This window comes from Triticum aestivum, chromosome 5A (genome assembly GCF_018294505.1).
Source record: "Triticum aestivum cultivar Chinese Spring chromosome 5A, IWGSC CS RefSeq v2.1, whole genome shotgun sequence".
Taxonomy (NCBI): domain Eukaryota; kingdom Viridiplantae; phylum Streptophyta; class Magnoliopsida; order Poales; family Poaceae; genus Triticum; species Triticum aestivum.
This window is the reverse complement of record NC_057806.1, coordinates 64,030,578-64,038,046: the sequence shown is the minus strand read 5'-3', so window position 1 is coordinate 64,038,046 and position 7,469 is coordinate 64,030,578.

Genomic DNA, 7,469 nt, shown 5'->3' with positions numbered 1-7,469 from the left:
GAGTAGTGATTCTGGGAGAAGCTGGGGAGGGGGCGATTCTGGTAGAATCGCCCAAAAGAACTAGCCCTGAAGCTAATCCGAAAAAGATCAAAGCTATTACATCTCTGGCTAAACCGGCGTGTATCAACGATGTTCAACATCTGGCGGGCCGTATTGCAGCATTGAGCCGGTTTATCAACTGTTTGGGAGAGAAAGAAATCCCTCTATATCAGATGATGAAGAAGACAGACAATTTTGTCTAGAGTGATGCTGCTAATGCGGCGTTTGAGGATTTGAAGAAGCAGTTAGCCAAGCCACCTGTTCTTGTTGCTCCGGTCGATAAAGAGCCGTTGTTGTTGTATGTGGTAGCGAATGCCCGGGCTATCAGTGTGGCCATTGTGGTGGAGCGTAAGGAAGCTGGGAAGGAGTATCCGGTTCAACAGCCGCTTTATTATATTAGTGAGGTACTTATTGAGTCTAAGCAGGGGTACCCACATTGGCAGAAGCTAGTGTATGGAGTTTTTATGGCAAGACGGAAGCTCAAGCAGTATTTTCAAGGTCATCCCATCACAGTGGTCAGTTCTGCCCCTTTGGGAGATATAATCCAGAACAGGGAGGCAACTGGCCGAGTTGCTAAGTGGGCTATTGAACTTGGGCCTCATGGGTTAAAATATATGCCTCGCACGGCGATCAAATCCCAAGCACTCGTGGATTTCATCAATGACTGGATAGAGTTACAGGCGCCGGAAGAAAAGCCGGATCATACTTATTGGACTATTCATTTTGATGGGTCCAGGAAATTGGAGGGTTCAGGGGCTGGAGTCATGTTAACTTCCCCACAAGGTGATAAGTTTTGTTATGTTCTCCATTTAATGTTCCCTTGCACTAACAATGCAGCTGAATATGAGGCTTTACTCCATGGTCTTCGAATGGCTAAGGAGACGAATCTAAGCCGGGTTAAGTGCTTTGGTGACACAGACCTGGTGGCTCAACAAGTTTCTGGTACTTGGGATTCCAAGGACCCACTCATGGCAGCATATTGTCAAGAGGTAGATATTGTTGAAGATCACTTCAAGGGTTATCAGATTGACCATGTGGACCGGCGAAAGAATGAAGCGGCAGACGCTTTAAGCCGTTTGGGTTGCCAACGTAAACCGGTTCCACCCAATGTTTCTCAAGGTACCTACGGAGGAGGATTTGGCCGTTCCTGACCCAGAGGCTCAGTTAGTGGCAACTCTTCATGTTATCCCAGATTGGACGGTCCCATATTTGGTGTATACAAACCGGGGCGAGTTACCGGAGGATGAAATTTTGGCCAGACAGATAATCCGACGATCCAAGTCAATGACCATTATCAATGGGGAGTTGCATCATTGCAGTGTAACAGGGGCATTTCAGCGTTGTATGTCTCCTGAAGAAGACTGTGAGATTTTGCGTGAGATCCACGAAGGAGATTGTGATCACCACGCCGGTTCAAAATCCTTGGTAGCTAAGGCTTTTCGTCACGGCTTCTATTGGTTGACGGCTCATGCTGATGCTGAGGATTTGGTAAAGAGGTGTGATGGTTGTCAGAAGTTTGCACACTGCGCTCATGTTCCGGCTCAAGAATTGAGGATGATTCCAATCACTTGGTCGTTTGCAACTTGGGGGATGGATATGGTTTGGCCCTTTAAAAGGTTCGAGGATAAGAAGACCCACCTTTTGGTGGTGGTTGATAAGTTCACTAACTGGGTGGAGGCAGAGCAAGTCAGTAAGTGTGATGTAGCCACGGCGGTTCAATTCATCAAGAAGGTGATTTTCCGGTTTGGTTTTCCACACAGCATCATAACTGATAATGGTACTAATCTATCCAAGGGTTCTATGGAAGAATTTTGTCAACGTGAGCACATCCGACTTGACGTATCATTAGTGGCTCACCCCCCAGTCTAGTGGTCAAGGGAGAGAGCCAATCAAGAGATCCTAAGAGGTATCAAGCCCCGGCTTATGGTTCCTTTAAAGCGGACCCCGGGTTGTTGGGTGGAGGAGTTACCTTCTATGTTATGGAGCATTAATACCACACCCAACAGATCTACGGGTTATACACCTTTTTCATGGTTTATAGAGCAGAGGCGGTTCTCCCTAGTGACATCCGTCATGACTCACCCCGTGTGGCGGCTTATGTTAAAGCTGAAATGAGAAGGCACATCAGGAAGCACTTGACCTGTTAGATGAGGAGCGTGATATAGCAGCAGCACATTCGGCGATTTACCAGCAAGATCTACGTCGTTATCAGAGTCGTCGGGTTAAAACCAGAACGTTTCAAGAAGGGGTTCTGGTGCTCTGGCTCATCCAGGATCAGACTGATATGCACAGGTTATCCCCGCCTTGGGAAGAACCCTTCGTGGTCAGCAAGAATCTGCACAATGGGTCATACTACCTTATCGATGTTCGAGAGCACAAAGACTCACGTAAATCGGAGGAGGAGACCCACCGGCCGTGGAATATAGCTCATCTTCGACCTTACTACACATGAGTCATAGGCTCCTCTTATGTACATATTATTGACAATGTATATATTATATCAATATAATAAATCGGTATCCCTGTTAAAGCGGGGCCTCTGCTGTTATTTCTTGAAAGGTTTTCGATTACATGGGGGCCTCTGTTTATAAAGCAGAGTTCTAATTACCAATTAATCCGGCTAACAAGCCACACATAAAAAACACTTGGGGGCTTGCCACCCAAGGTCAAAAGGAGCCAAAGAGAGTCTGTTGCAAAGCACAACTCAAACATAGGCACCCATTGAGCATAGCTCAAAATACTAGGGGGCTCTTTGCTTCTAAAAGAACCAAGAGTCTATAACCTTGTAATAGGATCTAAAAGCCAGGCTTGGAAGCCAAGTGTATTCACCTAAAACCCCAGGTTATCCTGCCTTTTTTAAGTAAGCCACTCCGTCCAGGTAATCCTGGTAGACCCGTCGAACGTTTGACAAGTCAATCTTATAAAGACCCTGAACTTGTCGTAGTTAAAATGATGATTGATTGATGTGAGGTCCATCTTATAAAGGCTTTGTAAAATGGTTAACTCAGTGGCCTGGCAGCCCATGAAAAGCCTTGCCTTTTTATATTTTTTCTTCCGAAATCTTTCTTTTTGATATTTCTTTTGATGAGTTTTATACTAAACCGGTGTTTATTGACCCGGCCTGGCTGTTGACTATAAGTCGGTCGAACAAATTGAGAATATTGCTGATATCTATTGATCCGGCTTTGCTGTCGATTATAAGTCATGAGTATACAATCAGATATAAACCAGTGTTGATTGACCCGGTCTGGCTTTGACTACAAGTCGTCAGTATGATATACGAATAAACCGATGTTTATCAGTACTCAAGATTTGGGTTATCACCTTTACTACAAGAAGTTGGTGAGCCAATGATGTGATTCAATATCACAGGTACGATATATTTCATATTTGATGTCATTCAATATAGCCTGGTTAAAAACCTGGATTATATGTTGGGCATTATGACCCGTCCGGCGATAAACCGCCAGGACACTTCAAACTTGTTATATGCAGAAATAGGTCAAATAGAGCTGCTAAAGGATCATAAGCACACATCACATAATCATGACGGATTAACAGTATCATGCAGAAGTGAATATGCACGATGGCATAGAGACCAAGTGTTTCAACTAGCCTATTGCAAGGTGTTTTTGATGCCCAAAAAGGATAATTGTTTTTTCAGCAAGGATTGCAGTGTGCAGAAGATTAAACCGGCCTCCGGATCATGATTCTTCGCCGGGCTGACTTGACGACTGCGGATCGTCTTGCGCTGGTTCATCCTCCTCCTCTCCACCCAGCGGCTGGAAGTCAATGGTGGTCCAGCCGATTCCAGTTAGGGCTCTAAATACAGCCTTGTCGCTTATAAGGGTGCAGGGTTCAACATCAGGGGCATAGGTGTGCTTACGGATTGGCGGGATAAGATCTTCCTCATCATGAGTTGGCGCAGGAAGTCGTTTGTTATCAGCATCATAAACCGACTGATAATGAGAAAGATATGTTTCTTCGGCCAATTTTCTTGCTAATGGGCGCATTTCCTTCGTCAACGCTCGAAGGTCACCATTATCAAACTCTGGCCCATCTTTCTTTTATGCTCGGATAGCCGCGTCCTATATCAGCCGAGTCAACATCTGGTATCCAAGCTTTGGCCCTGATTAGCACAGTCAGGGCACCTGCTCTTGCAGCCGATTTCTTTAACTCGTCCAACCGGGCAGGCAGCATTGATAACTTCTCGAGTGTTTCTTTGATCAAGGTTGGAGGCGGTTTGTTATGAGTAGCAGTGCAAATGATCCGTTGGGCGCCGGTATATAACTGCTCTATAAGAGTATAGGCAGCCTTCAACTTCTTCTGCATATCAGAGCCCGGATGGGTAATGCAAGATCCTGCATCATTGAACATATTGATAAACTGGCAGTTTATGTGATAATACATGTTGAAGCTTGTTATAGGGGTACTTACCAAACATAGCAGTGCTCATGGCATTGATTTGCCGCTTCAAACCAGACAATTCCTCTGCTACCGGTTTAAGAGTTGTTTCAGCGTCCCCCGCCCGCTTTAGCAGAGTTGCTCTTTCAACATCCCATGCTGCCCGTTCGCTTTTGAAGACTTCTTTCAGTTGTTCCATGGCTGTTAAAGCGCCAGTGAGCTCCTCTTTAGCTTTGGAAATTTCTGCCTGCTGAGACTTAATATTTTCCTGAAGGTCGACGATTTGAGATTCTTTTTGGCTCAGATCGGCCTGCAAGTGACATGAAATGGGTTAGTAGTGCATATTTGAAGTCCCAAGCACATAACAGGTTATACACTTGGCACTTGGGGGCTAATGCATATGGCTTTTATCAACTGACATTTTCAAGTCCCAAGACATAACAAGTTATACACTTGGCACTTTGGGGCTAATGTATATTTGTTCAAGTCACAAGTATGGATTCTTCTTCATCAATCGGTTTACAAAGATGGATATCAAGCATTTTAGAAGATTTATGACAGAAAGGTACCGATTCATCCTAAAGGAAAAGTTGAAGCATTACAAAGTCCCGGTTCATATTGATATCATAAACCGACCCCTGGGGGCTGCTGGAGTTGATATTAGAAATTGAACAAGAGAAACAATTATGAAGAGTTAACAATGTTTACCTCATATCGCTCCTTCATCAGGCCTACTAAACCGGCTTCATAGTCGCGGCTGGTATACAGGCGGTTCAAGAAGCCGGAATGAATCTCTTGGGCATTAAGATGGGCATAGCTGGATAAATCTGTTTTCCACTTGCCCTTATCCATAGCAGAAAACTCTTCCTTGGCACTATGCTTTGATAAAGTGATAGGATTGCCAGGGGTGGTGTGGCCGATTCCAGTGACAATGACATCATCTGATTGGTCTGCAGCCGCTGGATTTGGCGGTTCATCAGCCACTTTGGCTGGGCTTGGCGGTTCGTTTGGGCTTGGCGGTTCAGCAGCCTGGCTCATTGGATCTATCTCCACATGTTCAACAAAAGTATCCTGAACTTGAGGCACTGAATCATCTAAGATAGCATCATTATTTGGATCTAGTGGTTCAGGGGTCTTTTCCCGTTCAGACGTTGGGTTATCATCAGTCGATGTATTTAGTTTGGCCTTTTTGCTGGCTCTGGCCTTGGCCCTAAAAGGAACAGACATAAAGGTTCGCATAGCAAACTAGTATAAAGCGTCAACGAGTTAAATTCAAAAGTGCCCACCCAGGAACAGTCTTGAGAGGAGGTAGTTGTGTGGCCGTCGACTCGTCGGATGATGAATGAGGTGTTCCCTGATAGTTTGAGTCAGACAGATTAAGAGGTTGCCTGAAATAACCCGCCTTGGGATAAGAAGTATCAGAAATATATGAGACCTCTGATCGACGTTTCCGGTTTGGCGTGTTCGGTAAACCGGATGAAGTAACTACTTGGCCGCTATGCCGGGTTGTGCGGCGAGCTTCATGCTGTTGTTTCTTCAAAAGAAAGTTTGGATCCCGATAAGATAAAGGGTGTGAAAATTTTACTTTCTAGATTGCTTGACGGATTTTCTGTGTTGGCTGAGGATCTGAGCCAGAGGAAAGAATGTTTACCTCTACATCTTCAGCCCGGCTAGCTTCACTGTCCTCCTGATAAGGGTCATTATCAATGAGGTGTATGAAAAATGAACCAAGAGAATCAAGTTCTACCTCTGAGTCTGGATTCTCAAAATCCTCGTCGAGGTTCAGCCTGGTGGATTCAGCTGTTTTCTTCTTAGCAGGTTTTTTGACAACCTTTGTCTTGGGACGAGGCGTCTTTTCCGGTTTATCCTAAGGTTTCTTGTTCCATAATGGATCATCGCCCTGCCAAAGATTGACAAAGGTTATAAGAAACAATTAAGAATATCATGTACAAGAAGGAGTTAGGAAATTCTTACAGCTGGCAGTTTATTCAAAACTCAGAAGGGACTTAGCCCTATTCTGCTGCAGACAGCCACCGATTCATCTAGTATCTTTTTATCGGCTTGGGTAACTTCAACATCAGTCAACTAAATGTGAGTGTGCCTCTGAGGATCTTTTGAGTTCCCTGTGTACTCGCACATTAAACCGGGGCGATGACTTAAAGGCAAAATACTCCAAGATATCCAGCAACGAACAAAGTCAACTCTTGTTAAACCATTAGCCATAAAGGCTCTGAGCTTGGCGAGTTGTGGTGCGTAATTGGACTGTTCCTTGGCAGTCAACCTTTGTGGAAATGGATGTGTGTTGGTAAGCCAGTGAGGACGATAACCCGGCAGAGGATTCTCATATTCAGGGGAACTATCTTTGATATAGAACCAAGTCTGGTTCCAAATCCTTAGGATGACTATGATGCTTGGCATGATGGAATTGATGTCTTCCCTTTTTTTGAATTGAAACACCACCGAGTTCCGTATTGGGCCCATCTACAAATTCGGTGCGGTGGTTTAAGTAGAAAAAGTCCCTGAATAGTTCAATAGTCGGTTCTTCTTTCAGATAAGCCTCGCAAAACACTTGAAAATTGCAAATATTGGATACCGAGTTCGGTCCAATATCTTGAGGGTGGATCTGGAAGCTAGCAAGCACATCACGGAAAAAATTTGACCCGGGAGGTTTGAAACCACGACTCAGATGATCAAAGAACACAACTATCTCACCATCCTTGGGTGTAGGAGGATTTTCCGAACCAGGGGCTCGCTAGTGGATTTCATTTTGCTTTGGTAAAGCGCCAGTGATAACACATCCTTTTAGATCTTCTTCCTTAATCCGGGATGGAACCCAGTTACAAGCATAGAAGGTCTTGGCCATTTCTTAGACAACCTGAAGGAAGGTTTGTGCCGGTCTAAGAGTCATGGTTGACAAGCAGGTTAAGAAGAAAAGGTTTTCCGTCATGTAAGAATTGTTAAACCGGGGGATAATGATAGTATAAAGAATAAAGCGATTGGCAGTTTACAAGGGGACTAATGGTATA